This window comes from Alosa alosa, chromosome 1 (genome assembly GCF_017589495.1).
Source record: "Alosa alosa isolate M-15738 ecotype Scorff River chromosome 1, AALO_Geno_1.1, whole genome shotgun sequence".
Classification (NCBI taxonomy): domain Eukaryota; kingdom Metazoa; phylum Chordata; class Actinopteri; order Clupeiformes; family Clupeidae; genus Alosa; species Alosa alosa.
This window is the reverse complement of record NC_063189.1, coordinates 33,087,957-33,107,696: the sequence shown is the minus strand read 5'-3', so window position 1 is coordinate 33,107,696 and position 19,740 is coordinate 33,087,957.

Genomic DNA, 19,740 nt, shown 5'->3' with positions numbered 1-19,740 from the left:
GGCAGAAGTGTGTGACAGCCATAGTTTCACTGCTCAGAAGTGCTAAGGGACTCTGACAGCTGTAAACAACAGAGCAATCAATGCCCTGTCCTCTCCCATGGCCCAGCTGTGGAGACGCATGCTGCCATTTCTTTCACTCTTTGCCAAGTGACTGCCCGAGGACAAGCATCCCCCAAGAAAGAGAAGGACCCATTTTCCACTAAGGAAACACACACACACACACACACACACACACACACACAGAGAGAGAGAGAGAGAGTTTTTACAAGTAAATTGGCTGTGACACTGTAGTCCAACTGAGTAAGACAAAAGTGCTACTTAAGCACAATGTTTCAGACTGAGACAAAATGGGTCCCGCTCCTATAATGATTCGTAAATCATTCTCATTTACCATACTGTACATATGCGATGATGTGAAAATGTGTGCGATGTTGAATTTACTGAAATCCACACATATTTTCACACACATATTTTATAATGAGAATTTTACTCAATGAGAAATACAAATATGTTCTAAAGTACAAAGCATCTTAACATATAGATTATGGTGTAAACTCTGAACTCTCTATAATCAGTTGTCATTGCAATACATCAGATACTCTTGAGTTTTAAACACACTGAAAACGGCGTTGTACTGTGTGATTTGTTTTGTTTACCTTCAACAGCTACTATGATTTAGCTGCTGTATACCAAACGAATCAGTGGTCTGATACCTGTTACAAAGGCCCTTTACATGAATATTCTTATCATATTCCTCACACATGTAATAATTTTTGAAAAGGTGTTACAAAAGGAAATTAATAACATATGATCTGCCCTCTGTGTAATAAACATGCTGAATGACTGCACCGCATCTGTGTTGTGCCAGCTGTATCCGTTGGCTCCATCAAATGAACTCATCCCGGTTGGCTGTGTGAAATGTGGGGTATTTGACATGCCTAATCACACCTCAGACATGCCCGGTGCTGGGGAGAGCACAGCATGTTCTAGCCACCACCACGGGGTCAAAGGGACTTGTAGTCCTGTGGGTTGGATTGTGGGAATTGAGGTGATGTGAAATGGGAGCATTTGCCCTCTCTCTCCCCTATCTGTTGTTCCCGCCCCCTTTGCTCTTTTGCTCTGTGTGTCTGTGCCTCTCTCTCTTTCGCTCATTTACTTTATCACCGATGCCTCCGTGTAATATACATAATTCAAACAACCAGGGAAATGGCTCAGGGCTCCCAACCACCTGCCGGCTTTTATTAGCTAATTAATGGTGATTTATCGGAGTTGCTAATTCGAGTGGAGCCATTCGCCTTCAGGAGCCTCAGAACACGCGTTGAATTCTGATGGTAATTATGCTTATTTGATGGGCAGTCCACTAAAACAAAAAAAGTTTCTGTCTTCCCCATGCCTCACAGCGGTAACATTTTGACTCTTGTTGCGACGACCTTGTGTTGGTTTCTTTTCCCTCGCCTTTAATTCAGCTCTCATTAGCGGCACCCATATGGGTCCATTTTCCTAACTAAACCTGAGTCCTTGGAGAGTCTGCCTTCTCAGTCCATTGGTGTTTTTTTTTTATTTTCACTTTAGTTGTGTTGTGATTAATATTTCCATGTGTGATTCATGAGCTGCAAATTAATTTGGTTGTCCCTGGTATGTCTAAAAATACTATGCCACTTTTAAGATGAGCATGTGAGTTGCAGATAAACACTCTCGTCATCCTCACTAGCCACCCAGAACACACTCTGTTGTTCCCACCACCCAGAACCCTAACCCTAGCCGCTAACTCTGGTACAATGCATCAAATGGCAACATCCCAAACAAATAAAATGAATACATAATAAATAATAAGAATACACACTCTGTAGCTCAAGGTTCATCAGTACCAAATGGGCTGCAATTAGTGTTGTCAAGGTTTCTGCAGGTAGTTAAGGTTAGCTTGGCTCCGCCCACCTGTAACCTGTAACTAAGAGCTATATGAAGCATTAGCGACAGCAGCAAACATTAAGCATTGCAGCCAGAAGAACATGTCAAGTTATACATCAACATTGTTTCCTTACTGCCTACACGGTTTATTATCAGTTTGCAATGATCATGGCTCCATGAGACTGGCTCCATATCCTCATATCTTACTTTATGGCTTTTTTCTAAACCTATGCTAAAAATGACGTCGTGAACATGTGACTTTTGTCGCACAGGAGAGAAGTAACAATATTGTCCGAATAAGAAGCTCAAATGCAATCTGGCAGATTCACCTACCAACCTAGAATCACCTACCAAACAAATCGAAATCAAAATCAAAACATAAAAAAAAAAAAAAAAAAATATATTAAAACTGGTTCAAGTCAACTTCACTCCTCTCCACTCAAGTCCTATGGAGTGACTCTGTCCATGTCTTTTACTCTCTATGAGATCAATGGGATTGCTTATGTTGTAAATATCTTTCAGAATTAAAGCAAAATCTATGCCCATTAGGAGCTATGACTGGAAACATTTCCCAATGGAGCATTCCCAGACCCTATTCACAAATTTAATGAGCTTGGTGAAACCAGGCTAAGTTTTGGTAGCCTAGTCACAATATCTGTCACCACATTGGTATATGACCGGACTTGGTAAGCAGACCTGATTACATAATGCTGAAATTGACTATCTTATCTTACATGTTTAAGTCACACCTGACTTTGCAAACCAATTTCTCTTTCAGAAAAGAGACACTCATCAGACAAGAGACATTCATCAATTCTTACCCCGCGCCGTTCGTGCATTCCTTATATAACGCCACAGTGGCTGTCAACATTGTCATGGTAGCTGTAAAAATGTGGCTTTGCTGTACAGTAGAGAAACAAAAAGTAGAAGTGAACTATCTCTGGAAGAGGTTTTGTTAAAAATAATGAAAGAATAAATATAATCTTTCTGTGAGGACATGGTACAGTGAGAATTATAACTTAACAGGGGAATAACAACCACTGAATGAAACCTCGAGTGATGAGAAAACCAGTGTGCCATTGCATGTAATTCAGCATGGAGGATAAAACGTCTAGAGTTCATGGAGCGTATCCATTGACTGTGTGCGTCTATGGGAGATCAGATGGTAAGTAAGGAGTAATAATCTCACCAAAAGCAAACCACTTTATCTCCAATACCCCTCCCGCTCCTCCACGTACCCCTCCTTTTTTGGATTACTGCTCCAAGACACCAACGAAGCAAAGAAACTTGTTGTACACTGCATATTCTGTTCACACAAGAGAGCGTTATCTCCAGGCTAGCTCCGCGAGTCCCTTTGTTGTCTCAGAGAGCTGACACAATATCTGTAGTGAGACATACCCAGAGACCCCCCCCCCCCTCATAGTTCTACAGGATTCAGGCCCCTCTCAGTGGGAGAGCCAGGTCTGAGGAGAGAGGGCTTACATGCCTGCAGCCTCCCAGCCCCCCTCCCCCTGCTACAGCAGCCATTTAACAGATTTATGTGTGGCGTCTCACTGAACACGGGAGTGGCTTGCTAAAACTGGGGATGGCTTTTTCAGTTGTGTATATGCCAAGAAAAAAATCTATCTATCTATCTATCTATCTATCTATATATCTATTTATCTCTAGTATGAACACCTAATTTTTATTAAGTGTGGTAATGTATGAATATTTTCCAAAGGATGATCAGGTGTGTTTTAAAACGTATTGCTCATATTTAAGAGTCATTGAGTGATCACACCGGATTTTACAGCTGAAACCTGCTTGTGCACAAGTGTGAATATAATTGTGTGATAAGAACAGTGAATAAGAGAGAGAGAGAGAGAGAGAGAGAGAGAGAGAGATCTGTATACTGCAGGACTCATCAAAACCAACCGAACCATTTTGATGAGTTCCTGCCAGATCTACAAAAACCCAGGATGTATACGATCAAAGTTGGCCTCTTGATGTTTCTCACCCAGTTGCCTGCATATCCTCGGGGAAATTTCCCCTTTTTTCATTCTTTCTCTTTCACCCTGGTGCAGGTTGGCTCCCAAAAGGCAGGCGGAAATCTAAAGTAGTGTGTCAAGTTACCTGGCAGGCTTCAAATGAGAGGGTGTGTGGAAGAGACACCAGGGTTAAACTGTGACTGTAAGCACACATCTGATGCTTATCCCTTTTCATCACAATTCAAATAACATTCCAAACAGCAAGACAGAGGAAAATGGCAAAATCACGCATTTATCTCTGTGGTGCCTCCAGCGATGTGTTCACAAGAGAGTCTGCATCCTGGCAAGGTGCTGCTGCAGTTTAAAGACTACCTGGCTGCTGTTTACTCAGTGGGATTTCAACATACCTTTATGTTCAGGCTTACAACAGCACATCCTGTGAGACTATGTTCACTTAACACAGACTGTAATAAACATAAGTGCTGCTGTCAAAATGACAAGGAATGCGGAGATGTAGAAAAGATGTAGAATATTACAGAATTTTACAATGGCAAACTAAACAAGACATGGCACATCCGTTTTGAGAATATGTAAGCCGATGTATCCTTGTGTCAAAGAGCAAGCTTTCAGGCACAATGAAGATGTCTCTATTTATGAGTGAGTGTGTGTGTGTGTGTGTGTGTGTTTGTGTGCATTTAAGAGGGCATGTATATGCCACACAACCAAAAACACACACTGAGCGGTTTCTATATGTAAACAATAGCCTTAATAGGCACTGCATTCAAGGGACTGCCTTTGGAGAGAGGAGGATTCCCAGGTGCTGAGGTGAGGTAAAGATCCTCAGATCCAAAGATCCTGGGCCCTGGCCCGCACAGCTCTGGAACTTCCAGAGAAATAAATAGACAACAAAAAAAAAGAAAGTTATCCACAGTTCATCATGACTGCAAATATTTTGTAAAAAAAATGATACAAATAAACAGCGCTTTACTTATATGTGATGTGTCTTTATAGATCATGTATGTCTGTCCTTGGCTCTTCCATGCTCACTGCATTCTTTCCTCGTTTCCTTCACTTGTTATCAAGGGAGGGGCTAGGACATAAGCTTATAAAGGAGGATGGCAGGGAATGAATGGAGTGATTGACAAAGAAATTCACTTTTTATGAACCCAGAATTCATAAAGCATTATGAATATATTCATTTATAAACCATTAATAAAGCCTCATAATTATGTCATTGTATAATTATTCATACATAGTCATGACTGTGTTCATAAAGTATGTTACCTTATGATGTTACCTTTACAGCTTGAAGTGATTACATCTTTGTTATAAACCTTTATAGCAGATTCTGTGAATTCACAAAATAATCCTTATGCATACCCATATGTGGTTCTATGCAAGCTTTCATAATGGTTAATGTGCCGTTCATATTTCTCTCAGTATTGCTCATAACAACTACTTAAGGGTTAAGCCCCCAGTGCATACTCTAGGTAAAGTGAGATGTTCACATAATAACTAACAAAACTCTATAAGGCACCACCACAGACAATAAGTATAGAGGTATGGCTTATACAGTATGGGTATACATAAATGATATTGGTTGAATTAACAGAATCTGCTATAAAGCTTAATAACAAAGATGCCACCATTGCCATTAAGAAAAGGTCAAAGAAGGTTTATAATGCTTTGAGACACTTCAAACTGTAAAGACTTATTCATACATCATAATGCTTTATGAACGCAGTCAAGAGTATGTATAAATAGCTACATATACTAATGTCAATAATTATAGTGCTTTATGAATGGTTTACAACCTTTTATGAATGTGTTTATAATTCTTATGAATACTGGGTTCAAAGAAAGTGGTATTGAATTGATATTCACTGATTCCTTCATTCAGAATTACTGTAAGCAAAAACATCAGAAACCCATATGTATAACAGTATAATGTTATAATCGTTTTTAATATTAGTAGTCTATGTCTTATTAGCACAACCACAACCAAAAAATAATTGCATTACTTTAAGTGTCAAACTGCAGATTTCTGAGTATCAAAACCGCAGTTTTGGAGGAAATATTTGCAGTTTTGTGCAGTATTTTGAACACAACAAAACGGCATTGTATTGCATAGTACTGTACTTCACTGCAGAAATGCAGTACGTATTTTGGACATGAAAATACTAGGCTACTGCACTATAGCCTACTGTAGCATAACTGAACCGTACTTAGGCTAGTGAAAAAACTGCAGTTATGGGATATGTACAGCAAGCATCAAAAGCAAGCAACCCAGACCCTAAAACTTGGCATTTATAGCTGGGAAGGTGATTCACAAACAATTATTTTGCTTTCTCCTAGTCCTTTATAGGGGAAAAACACTATATTTGGTCATTTCCGTAGACAAACAAAATGGGGCGGGATGATTGTATTGGGAGTGCTAAGGTGTCAGATGCCACTGTTAAAAATACGGTTACAATTTGGCCCTTAGAGTTCAGGTTGGAGGGCCCCTTAACAGGATTTTGCCTAGGGCCCCATGGAGATCTGAACCAGCACTGCCTCTGCTCTTACTGTATGTAGATACCTTCAAGTAAAGTGTAACTTATGTGCTTACATAATTGCAAAAGGGTTCTCCAATGTTTTCTCAGTTAGCCTTTGAAATAATATCAGATTAGTAAACAGAATGTGTCTTTGGAACATTGGATGAATGGTTGCTGATAATGGGCAATGTAGATATTGCATTAAAGATCAGCCATTGCTCTCTACAACAGTTATTAACAACATTAAAGGTGCCTACCCTGACGTAGGACCTTAAAAGCCACCCAAAATCAAAATCAAGAACTTCCAAAGTTCCTTTGGTGCAAAAGTGTCTACAGTAATGTGTTTATTGCTCCCTCTAAAATAAAACCTACTCAACTCTCTAGACATTCATTTAGCTATGCACAGCTATCCGCATGGGATGAGAAGAAGGAGGAAGAAAATTCCCCAAAAAAGGTGTTGAGGTCTCCTCTCACCCCTCTATCCTCTCACCCCTCTCTCCCTAGCAAAGCCAAAAATGAGCTCAGACATTGAAATGGATCTCCACTAGCTAGTGTGCCAGAGAATGCTGCTATCACGGTACTCTTTGAATGCTCCAGGGAGACTGAAACGAATAGGAGCACTAAGTTCACTTTGCAGAATTAATGCAGTAATTCTTTATCGCATGGGGGAGTGGGGGAGTAGGTGTGCTTAGACAGAGGGAAAGAAAAGAGGGAGGGAGTCAAGCGCTACCTTGGACCCAGAATTGAATGCAAATGGTTTGAAGCTGGATTCTTGCTCTCCTTCTTCTCCCTCTGTCTCTTTCTGTCTCTTTTTTAATGATGGCCCTAATTTGTTAGCTCCCTCTAAATTATTAATCTCTTTTATATTCATGTAGTTATTACATGTCATAACTGTGTATCTATGGGGGTGAAATTTAATAGCATCTGCTGGACCTTAGGAGAAGCACCACTGCGGGTAAAAATGGCACATTAAAAATGGATCGTTAGCTAAATATTTGCCTTGGCTCTTTACGTGGCCGCCATTCTAATTAGCGGAAGAACAGCTGTACTGGTCACTCTGGGATGGCAATCTGGTTCCTAAGATGAAACACTAGAAACAAGGGTTTTAATTTTCATCAGAAAGAGACAGACGTCTTGTTTTTTCATTGTTGTGATGCTCTCTTTGTTTTTAATTATTTGTTAAGTACACAAAGTAATAACTCTTTCTAAAAGCTGAATAATTGTGGAGCCTCAACATAGTGTATGAAAGGCAGGGACCTCAGAGAATAACAATGTACTGTGCTAGAGGCCAAATTCACCAATTTGCCACTAATTTATTGTACAGAGTCATTAAATATGCTGTGCTATTGGTCAGTGGATAAAACCTGTTCTCATCTCCCTATGTATAAACACATGTGCTCAGTCACGCACACACGCACACACACACACACACACACATACAGAAATGCTTCCAGATGACAGCAGTTTAATGAGTGATAATAAAAGGCTGTTGAATGCTTAGTTATCTTACATATGTGGGTGCATGTGTATGTCAACAGGTTCTCCAAGACAATGTGGCACTTGCAATCCAGACAGAACATAAATACCACAAACATGTCAATTCTCATGTTGACAGTTATTTCAAGAGGAATGCAACACACTAGCCTACTTCCTCTTGCTTTCTCTACTTTCTCTACTTCCACTGGTCTCTAGGTAGAGGATCCTGGTGAAGGCCGAAGGGTCAACGCTCATTAAGAGGCAAGTATGAATAAAACCACTCAAGAAAAGGAGAGGATACAAATCTGTGGACTCCGTTTCCAAGAATAACTGTTTTCATCAGTCTTACCACCTGTACTTTCGAGAGCCTTGAAATTATATCCCACCTAAAATAATATCATTAAACCAGTAGTGCCACATAGGAGTGCAAGCACTGCTAACAAACAAATGGTCTTTAGCTATGCAATGATATCTGCTTAAAGTATATGCTGGGCAACTGATTATCATTCAATTGTTATTTAAATCACAAATGTATTAATTTAGAAAATATTAAATGAAAAAACACAAATGTTCCCTGAATATTGACCCCATGATGTTGGTGTTAAAATTTGCCCTGTACCAGCAGATATACAGGAACAGGAAACAGATAAAGATGAAGACAGCTGCTACTGATCACCTTCTTAGATTTCAATTAGATTGTCAGTAGGCTGTGATGTATTCACTGGGGCGGCCAGAGGCTGCCAGTGTGAGTGCAGTGATTTGGAATGTGTGTCATGTGCAACAGCGAGAGCAAGAGTGGCCACTCCCCCACCTAATGGACTGAGATGAAATGGGTGGGGATGTGGGACTGGACTTCAATTAGTGGGGTAACTGCTGCGTAACACCATTCCCCTGCCCAGTCCCTCCCACACGCACGCACGCACGCACGCACACACGCACGCACGCACGCACGCACTCACAGGCGCACACACACACACATACTTGATGAAAAGAACAACTTTAGTGCCAGCTGTTTCTTTGGACAATCCAACATTTGCAAATCTCTGAGCATGCACAGAGCAATATTGTAACTCAGAGAGAGACTCAGAGAGAGACTTAAAAATACAAAGAAGAAAAGAAGAAAAGAGGAAGGAGGAGGAGAGAGGTAGGGGGTGCGGAGAGGGGGGGGGGGTGGAGGGTCGGGGGAGGGCAGGCTGGGTGGGTGGGGGGGAGAGAGAGAGAAGAAAAAAGCGTCTGGGCTCCAGGGTCTCTGCTGCCAGGCTACAGCTCTGGCTCCTTGCAATGAGTTGCAACTGCCAGTTTATTTTATCTGTGTCTTTTCATCATGGCACACAGCCAGGCTAGTAGGAAGCCACCTGAGAGTGCCAGGAATTTTGTAGGCTACAAGTCATTAGCGGAGGCCTGCTGGAGTGGCTGCTGCCCCCAGATCCACCAGTGCGCGCATCCAGCAACACTTCACACGCAGAACATCTTAACCCTTCATGGCCTGAGCCGGCAAGTTGGGGGAGGGGTTGTCAGAAGCTGGGTGGCTTTGATAGTGAAGGCTGAGGCACTGATACATTGTGCATGACATGTGGATGTAGGCAGCGTGCGGCGTTGCTTGCCGCTCCCCGCACCAGTCAGAGGTGGAGGTGAGGCAGCCGCAGGGCCCGAGGTCAGGGGGAAAGTGCTCGCTGCTCGCTCATCAAACAGTGGCCCTGTCAGGCCGCGGCTACAGATGCTGCTTACTATGGGAGTGGAGTTTCTCACTGCAAGGTAATGATTTGCCCCTCAAAAAAGTAGTGGACAGGATGTTAGACAGCCTCCTCTCTGCCTTGATTCAGACACACTCACTTACTCCCACTTGCTTGAGAACATACACACACACACACACACACACACACTCACACACACACACACACACACACACACACACATAGAGCGAGAGAAAACGAGACAGACTGACAGACAGGCAGACAAACACACACACACACACACACACACACACACACACACACAGAGAGAGATAGAAGGACTACAGTATACAATGATACTTAAGGGTGTGACCAGCGATCTTATATATTCATTCATTCAAGTAAAAGAGTGCTGATGTAGTCGTTTCTGATATTTTATTCGATTGTCACCATCAGTATTTGTGTACATTTGCTGTTCTGTCACAAATACTCTTTGTCTATCTGTGGTGCTGGTGAAAGGCCCTTCATAATGGCAGTTATACGTAGCTGATATCCGCTAGATGTCCGGTCATGGGCAGCAGGCGCTGGCCAGCAGCTGTAGAGAGGAGAGAGGAGGAGGACTGTGCCATTAGGAGGCCATCAGCACTGATGCGTTCCCTGACCGCTGCCGTCCTGCTGCTGCTCGCTCGGGTGAACCTGTCATCTCTCCTCATCTTCAGGGACGGTGGCTCTTGGGTGCTGACAGGTCCTCCTCTGTCAGTGCAGTCACTGCGCTACAGTTCAATATGACCGGCTGTCACTGGTTCTCCCTCTCTGTCCTTCCTTTAATGTGAGGGCTGCTTATAGCATAAAAACATATATTTTTTTTATTTCCCAGCAAACAAAGACATCAAACAAACTGCATTTGAGTATCAGGATTGTTACTTCAATGACAAAACAAATTCCAATAATAAAAAAAAAAAAACGTAAAGCTACTTTTTTTGAAATACTGAAACTGTTTGGTTTTACATTCAAATAGCCTTCGTGGCAGTGGATGCTTACGGTGTCTCTGGGAATCGCTTGAGCACTGTAACCAGCAACTGAAATTTCAATGTAGCCGGGCTGCCCAATGCAATCAGGAAGTTGGTCTCATTAAAGCAGCTACAGGTCTAAAACCCTGATGGCTTTTCCCCAAATTTTCACATTGCTCGCCTCTGTTTGGCCCTGTGTGTACAGTATATTAACCTGGTGGAGGGAGAATAAGATTGGAATCAGTGTGGATGTTTTTTTATTTTTTAGTTTGGGCTGTTGATGCAGCACTCACCCCTGAGTGCTGAGGCTATGTTATATTTGCATTGGTGCAGTGGTCAGCCCCATGTGAGTGGACGCTTCAGTAATGGTAATGCTCTGGGGTGGACAGTGTTGGAGGAGTCTGTTTCAGCAGCCTGTGCAGAGCAACCAAAGCAGCACTGACCTGCCACACTCTGGGAATTTGTTTAAACTAGGCAGGAAGCACGGAATTCAGTGTGCCGGGTCAGGTGCACGTGTTTGCTGAACATTGTGTCCACAAAAGGAGGAATGTGGATTTATTGAAGTATTACATGTCTCCTGTGTGTGTGTGTGTGTGTGTGTGTGTGTGTGTGTGTGTGCGTGCACATGCATGTTCCTGTGTATATTGAAGTATTACATGTCTCCTGTGTGTGTGTGTGTGTGTGTCTGTGTGTGTGTGTGTGTGTGTGTGTGTGTATGTATGTGTGTGTGCACATGCATGTTCCTGTGTATATGTGTGTGTGTGTGTCCATATTTGTGTGTGTGTGTGTGTGTGTGTGTGTGTGTGTGTGTGTGTGTGTGTGTGTGTGTGTGTGTGTGTGTGCACGCGCGTGTACTGTTTGCACTTTCTCTCTCTCTCTCTCTCTCTCTCTCTGGTTAATCCTTCTGTTGGGTGCCTATGGCTAAGAGGTGCTCCCTTGCAACTCTTCATTTGAGCCCAGTGAAAGGTCAGGACATCACATACACTCTGTTTGTGTTTCATTACCAAAAAACAAACTGTCTTCTTTGTATTAGCACAGACCTGTTTGTTCTGCTATCTGATTAGAGTGCTCGCTACTCAGAGAAAAACATGTTTGAAAAGGAGAGTGAATTTATTAGCCAATGAATGCCCTTTGGAAGTACATACCAAGGAGAATGCAGTGATAACATTCCAAGAACAAAGACATTAAATTGTTTCTTCATAGGTTAAAGCCATGAAGAGCCACGAAGAGCCATGATTTACCTTAATATAACAGCTTTGAAGTCATTTTGATGGTAAACTAACTTGTAATAAGAGGAATTGCACATCTTCCATAGCCGTAGCCTAGCCCTCTACGGAGAAACAGTCTTGCACCTTGCTCTCCCCCGACCGGAGAATAATACAAATTGCTTTACGGCTATGATTTGAATCCACAAATACCATGTCCAGGGGGAAAGGGGCTAGCCGTAATTTTTGGGTAACACTTTACTTGACAGTATAAGAGTGACATGACACTGTCATGAACACATAACACTATCATGACACATGAACTCTAACCCTAACCCTAATCCTAACCTCTAACTCTAAACAGACCACTGGGTCATTTACAACCCCAAAACAGAAAAAGTTGGGACGTTGTGTAAAATGCAAATAAAAACAGAATGTGATAATATACACGTCTCGTAAAACAATATTTAGCAGCAAAATGGACATAGACAACATATCAAATGTTGAAAATGAAAATTTGGACTATTTCATGGAAATATATGTTAATTTTGAATTTAATGCTAGCAGCATGTTTCAAAAAAAGTTGGGACAGAGCATGTTTACCATTAATCCCCAATATAGGAGTTCAGTTGCTCAACAGTATGCGTATTCTTAGTCATGTTTTTATTCCATTATGCACCTAATTTGACAAATCTGGACGGCAGACAGGCCATCTTAGCACCTGGACTCTTCCTCTATGGAGAAATACTATTTAAATATGTGCAGAATTCATTTTGGCATTGCTTTCCTGAAATATTCAAGGTCGTCCCTGGAAAAGACATTGCCTGGATGGCAGTATATGTTGCTCAAAACCTGTATACATCATTCAGAATTGATTGTGCTTTGCCAAATGTGCAAGATGCCCCTGCTGTAGGCACTTAGGCTCCTCCATGTTGGGTTTCAAACTGAGCACTAAAACAAGTTGGATAGGTTGGATACTTGGATAGGCCCTCTCCTCTTTAGCCTAGATGAGTCCATGATTTCCAAAAAGAATGGCAAACTTTGATTGGTCTCACCACAGGACCTTTTTCCACGTTACCTCAGTCCATTTTAAACAAGCTCAGGCCCAGATAAGAGGGTGGTATTTTCTGTATCATGTCTCAATACAATTTAAGCTGTTACAATGTTGGCTGCAGTTTTTGAATTGATATTTAATTGTGCACATTGGCAATGGTTATCAGAGGTTTTCCTGAGCCCATACAATGACAGATCTGGAAACAGGTCTGGTATTGATGCAATGCCATCTGAGGTCCAAAAGATCACAGCCATCCAATGTGTTTTTCAGCTCTTTCCCTTTTTTGCAAAGATTTCTCTGGATTCTCTGAATGTTTTAATAATATTATGTCCTGTAGATGATTAACTCCCCAAATACTTCACAATTTCATGTTAAGAAGCATTAGAATTACATTGTTTCATCATTTGTGCACATAAGTTTACACAGAGTGATAAATACCCCTACATCTTTACCTCTAAGAGACCCTGTCTCTCTGGGATGCTCTTTTTCATACCCAATCGTGTTGCCAGTTACCCTAATTAGTTGTGAAACATTCTTCCCTTTGTTTTTCTTTATCATTACACAACTTTTCCAGCATTTTATTACCCCGTCCCAACTTTTTTTGAAACATGTTGCTGGTATAAAATTCGAAATTAGCATATATTTTCCACAAAATAGTCAAATTTGTCATTTTCAACAATTGATATGTTGTCTGTGTCCTTTTTGCAACTAAATATGAGTTTAAGAGATTTACAGATTCACGTTTTACACAATGTCCCAACTTTTTCTGTTTTGGGGTTGTAAAACATGACATTCAAATCTCTCAAATGTATTTATTATGAAACTTGTCTCCTATGAAACTGTGAGGCTTCTGGGGCTGAAAACCAGAGCCATCTGAGTCCTGCTTGAAGACATCTATTTATTAAAATGTTTATTTCCTTGTATTCTCTCCAAATCGTTCTACAAATGCTATTTGTTAAAAGAAATGCTATTTGTTAAGCAGGCTGTAGATCAGTGTTTGATTTGTCACCATAATAGCTGAAATTTCAGTTATATCTTGTAAGCTAACTGTACATCAGAGTTTAGATGTCATCATGTTTTTGTTTGTCCATATACCTGTAAGGTGTGTGGGTTTGTGTGTATGTGTGTGTGTGTGTGACAGAGACACAGCAAAAAGAGAGAGAGAGAGAGAGAGAGAGAGAGAGAGAGAGAGAGAGAGAGAGAGAGAGCATGTGTGCCTGTATGTATAAGAGGTTGTGTGTATGGTAACAGCAAGACACCAGGCACTGAAATACCAGTGGAGGTTGAAAGGCCCAGAATAAGGTCAGTGTCACTCAGCTGCATTATTGATAAGTCTGCTTATATGTTTGCCCATGGAATCTCCCTGTGTAAGAGCAGACAAATAGATCCCGTCTGGAATCAAATATCGATGCAATTTTGCTGTGACATGGATCGGTTATGGAGAAAAGCCCATACACACACCTGTTGTGAGCTATAGGCTTGAAGCTAAATTTGTCAAAACTAAAACAAGTGGCTCTATTAAGTTAAAAGTTTACAGTAAGTCTGTTTTTCTGCTAGAGATACACAGAACACTAATGGCAGCCAAAAACATGTCTAAAACTGCTCTAAATTCATGTTCAGCAATGTTACAGCGGGTGCTTAATGTTTGTACAATTTATTGTTAAACTTTTACGATTGCCTCTGAATCATTTAGAGACTCAATACATCTAAATGTTTCATCATAACAAGAGCTGTGGTATAAATTTCTTAACAGTAGGTTAATGTGTAAACAACCATTACCAATACATTGTGTTATCATAGCATGCTCCATAATTGATATGTTGTGTGTTAATTAAATACAAATTTTGCCCAAAAGTGCATACGCACTAGGCTTTGTTAATTTCTTGTGTAAACAGAAGACTATCATAGGAAACTTGAGCACTGGATTTTCATCAGTGTGTGTCAATAGATTTCAAGCAAATCTCTCTCTCTCTCTCTGTCTTTCTCACTGTGTGTGTGTGTGTGTGTGTGTGTGTGTGTGTGTGTGTGTGTGTGTGTGTGTGTGTGTGTGTGTGTGTGTGTGTGTGTGAGAGAGAGAGAGAGAGAGAGAGAGAGAGAGAGAGCTAGAAGAGAAGGGATGGAGTGGCCGCTCCTAGCTGCTGGTGAGATGATTAATGTGATGAGTAATGATATGAGGTGCACCCTGGGATAGCAGCATGGAAAGGTTACCTCCTCACCACGTGCCAGGAGAATGGCACCAGAGGAATGAACATGGAACATGGCTGCTGCCAGCTTTCCTCTCTTTTTGAACATTTCTCTCTCCTTCTCTGCCTCTCTCTGTCCCTCTGTCACGTTTGCCCTCTCTGGTGGAGTAATGGTGAAGGCTGGGGTGGCTCCTTTTGTCTTGAGATATTAGACCTTCTCTGGTTTCGATGACTAGGGGTGAGGTACATGAATTATGAATAGACTGTTATGATTGAGAAAGCATTTAAATATGCCATATATCTATCCTATCCTGGGAATAAATTGTGTTTCTTCCAGAAACACCACTCAGAAAAATACCAGAGGTTATGCTGAGATTTTTTAATGTTAATTCCCTTTATGGGTAATATCCTATAAAGTGACACATCACTGTCATCTCATTTTCTATGGAGTTGCACAAGATAGTTTTTTGTGCTTTTAATGGAATTAGTCATTGATCCATTGATAATTTTTTATTAAGTATGTCATTGATCTACAGTAGCTAGTCATTGATCTATGTGTGCATTTGTTATATACATGTCTATTATTGTTAAAATAATTGGGAAAATATTTAAGTGCTTTCTGCCTCTCCCTTCTTTAGTGTTGAACAGAATTGACTGTCTTTGGTGAGGGAATAAGTCGAATTGGGACTCCTGTGTTTGAGTGCATAATTTCTGAACGCTTTTGTTACTTATAGACTTAAGACATCAGGCCATGTCATAATTTAAGATATATTTGAGTATATGTATGAGGATTTATTAGGAGAAATACCTTAAAGTAATGTGCTGTGTGATTATTTTTCCTTGGTGTTACATGTTGACAGAAGAAGTTTTAATCTACAATGGATTATTTATTCGAACTACCCCACTTCTTTTCAAGAAAAGTTCTAGATTTGTTCTAATTTGCCTGCTAAATTGCACTTGGCATGATGATCATTTTCATACACTATAATGTATGATGATGAGGAGACATATTAAGAAATATTAAGATATTTAAAGAAGGTCTCCATGGAATATTGATGTTCTAGTCTTTACTGGTCGACTATTTAGTCGTTACTATTCCAGCCACTTCCTCAGCAAATATTGAACATGCCTGTCCTGCCCTCAATGAGCTTGTTAGCTCTTTAAAGCTCTTTAGGAAACTGTCTAATTAATTTTTGATGTCGCATCTATTTATTTGCTCACTGGAATAGCTTGGTCGCTGGTTTCGCTGTGGGTATTCAAAACATTTCAGCAAATGAATTAAACATAGTTAGCATGACGTAATCTGAAATTACATGATCCAACCTGGAATAAAAACATTTCCTCAAATGAGATAAAGTCTTACTGCTTCCTTCTATCACATACATCAAGTCATGTACCTCAAACCATTTCTACACTGTATTTGTGTATTTGTTTGTGTGTACTCCTTACTCATTCGAAAATTTCCAGTCTGATAATTTCATTTGATAATTTCCAGTGTCCTTACACACGCATGCACACACACACACACACACACACACACACACACACACACACACACACACACACACACACAGGAGACATGTAATACTTCATACAGAGACAGACACATAAAGAGTAAGAGTAAGAGAGGCGTCTGGATAAAAATTAAAACATCTTCTGAGGAGCACCGAGCCATATGCCATATCACCCATCCATCAGTGGCTGTTACCTGCCTGCTCTCATGCCCATGTCTGGCTGCCCCTTTCTGGGCCCGATCAATAAACCAAATGCTGTGTTTGAGCTGGAAACAATTTTCCACTTGTAGGGCCAGACTGGAAGCTCACTCATTCTCATACGCCGTCGAGAGCCTCAGCTCTCCTCCCCTTTCCCCACCCCCCACTGTGCATTTCATTCAGCCTCCCTGTGTACACAATTAAACGCGTGAGTAGGTCGTGAGTTTTCATTAGATGGGTCGTGTGAGGAGGTGAGAAGAGGTCTGCCGGCGTGCTGAGTGACCAGTAGCGGGGAATGCCTCACTCTCTGTGTACATTAATTCATTAAATGAAGGGGTGGTCTACCACGCCCCTTCTCCACCTGCCACCCATCCGTCCTTGTCTGGGTGTCAGTCAGCACCCTCCACCCCTCTCCATCTTCCCCCCCTCCACCCCTGTCCACCCTTCATGATTCCCTCTCCTCTCCGAGCGAATGATTAAGTTTTCATGCATTGGTTCAGCCCAAAATCTATGTTCACTCAAGCACATCCCTTATTGATTACTCCTATTGCAAACAGTAGGCCAAGTGTGATGTACATAATTGGACAGTTGTCAAGGGAGCTGGGGTGATAACTGGTGCTCTTCCTCCACAGATGGAGACCCACAGACAGACATACACAAATACATCCCAGGCCATCCACCCTGGAGTCATGCACATATAGCCACCAGCTAACAACCTTTTAAAGCCTCCTTACATGTATGGAGGAGATAAGTAAATAAACATCTCATTAATATTCAAATAGATTGAAAAGCAGAGGAAATGATACCAGTTCAATTTGTGTTCTACCTGTTGAGAATGTGACACAGGTGCAAGAGCTGCAGAATGGTATTATGTTGCAATGTTGGACACCCCCAATAAATAAACCATATGGGGAAATGAAAATGGTCAAAAGCACAGTTTTCCAGCAAAAATATCCATTGTATTTAAATGACATTTTTTTCCCCTTGAGTTGATATGTCTTTACAGTTGAAATGATTTTCTTTTCAATTTAACTTAATGACATTAAGTGTATACCATTTGTTGAACTTATATATTAAAATACACCTTATTATTACACTAAATAACTTTTAAGAATTCAAGAAATGTTCAAAAATAATGCAACATATTTAAAACCTCACAATATCCTTGTAGCCAGGCATCTTGTATCTTCCCTTATGTACCATCACAGGTCAGTGGTCAACACTGTCCAGTCTCACTGGGACCCACAGGCCTTCTGTTTGTGTTTCCAGAGAGTGTGGTGGTTGCTTTCCCTCTGTTTCATACTGCTGGTCTTGCTCTGTTTGCAGAGAGAGTGTGCAATTTCAGTATTGAATTTGAGCAAAAATGTTCAGGTACCTCAACATGGTCTGTTGTCTTGCTGTCGCTGGCACGACAGTAAGGCGGAAAGGAAAACATTTAAAGCTTTTGGCTGAAAGTAGATATTAGTAGCTGCAGCTGCTAAAAATATATTAGTGAGAGTAGCTGAGTGCACGCTGTACATTTCCAAATAGAATTGTGAAAATTACATTTTTGTTTTTGAGGTCATGAAAGTGACCTAAAATGATAAGATCACTTTCTATGATTTCAGTGGAAATTAACAGCGTCACCCTGTTACTCTAATTCACTTACAATTATCCTGAGACTTGGAAAAATATCTTAATGCATCAAGCTTTGAAATGAGACAGAGCTCATTAACTCATGCCAAAGCCTTCAAAAACAATGCTCCTTTATGTTCCATGTGATTTCAAAAGTGCAAAAAAGTGAAAGAGCAAAAGTGCTAACAAGTGTGGGGACAGTTTATTATATGGGCATAGATCAGATGGAGAACTATGGAGATGTATGCAAAATGTAGCAAAACGTCTGACTAAAATTAAACTTTGTGGAGCACTGTGGCATGCGTTCTCCATGCAAAGGTCACCACAGGAGAGAGGGGAAATAAAATTTAGCAGCAAATCATTATTTTAAAAAACAATAGTTCTTTCTCACACACTAAAAGGTAAAGATAAATTGGTTACACTTTACTTGACAGTAACGACATAAGAGTGACATGACACTGTCATGAACGTGTCATAAACAAGTCAAAAATGTTTATGACATAATGCTTCGGTCATTAGGTGTCATTCGGTTTTTGTCATAACAAGTTAGGGTTAGGATTAGGGTTAGGGTTAGAGTTAGGATTAGGATTAGATTTAGGATGCATTCTGAAAGGGAGGCTACACAAGGCTAAATCTAAACCAGCTCCAGCCATATAAGCACAAAGACATTCTTCTTGCACTCACAGAATATCTCATTGTCACTGAGAGAGAGAGAGAGAGAGAGAGAGGCAGACAGAGAGAGAGAGAGAGAGAGAGAGAGAGAGAGAGAGAGAGAGGAGGGAGGGAGGGAGGGAGGGAGTGATGCCACAGGAGCATTGTGCTGTGTAGGCGAGTACAAACGTTCTGAAAATTAATGTACGTTTTTTTGTTGTGTTTCATATTATGTGAAAGTGAAGTGACGTTGGGGGCTTCCATGTTGATTAATTCTGTTAAATAATGCACAGGGGCACACAGGGATTATCTCCAGTCTGTGTTGGTGCAGTGTGCATCCGCATAGAGAGGAGATTACCTCATTATGCTCTAATTACTGAAGCTGCTTCTCTGTTAAATACACAAGGCTCAGACACACCAGAGAGAAAGAGGCGTTTCGTGTCAACAAATACAATGGCATGACACCTGTTGTATTTCCTGTTCCTATATCTTTAAACGGCTCTGATATGAAGTACTTAAGCATATAGCAATAGTACACAGTGATACTTTTTGCTGATAATGCATTAATGCATGTGCTTAAATGATGTAATCAAGTAGCTGTACATCCTCTTATTAGTACAGATATATAACATTTCCCAAGTTTTCCATTGGTGAAATAATGTGCTTTAAAAAGAGCATGGAACCTTTCGTTGGTGTAGATAAGTGCTTCCTTGTGCACCCTTCACTTTTTTACCCAATTTGTCCAACACAATA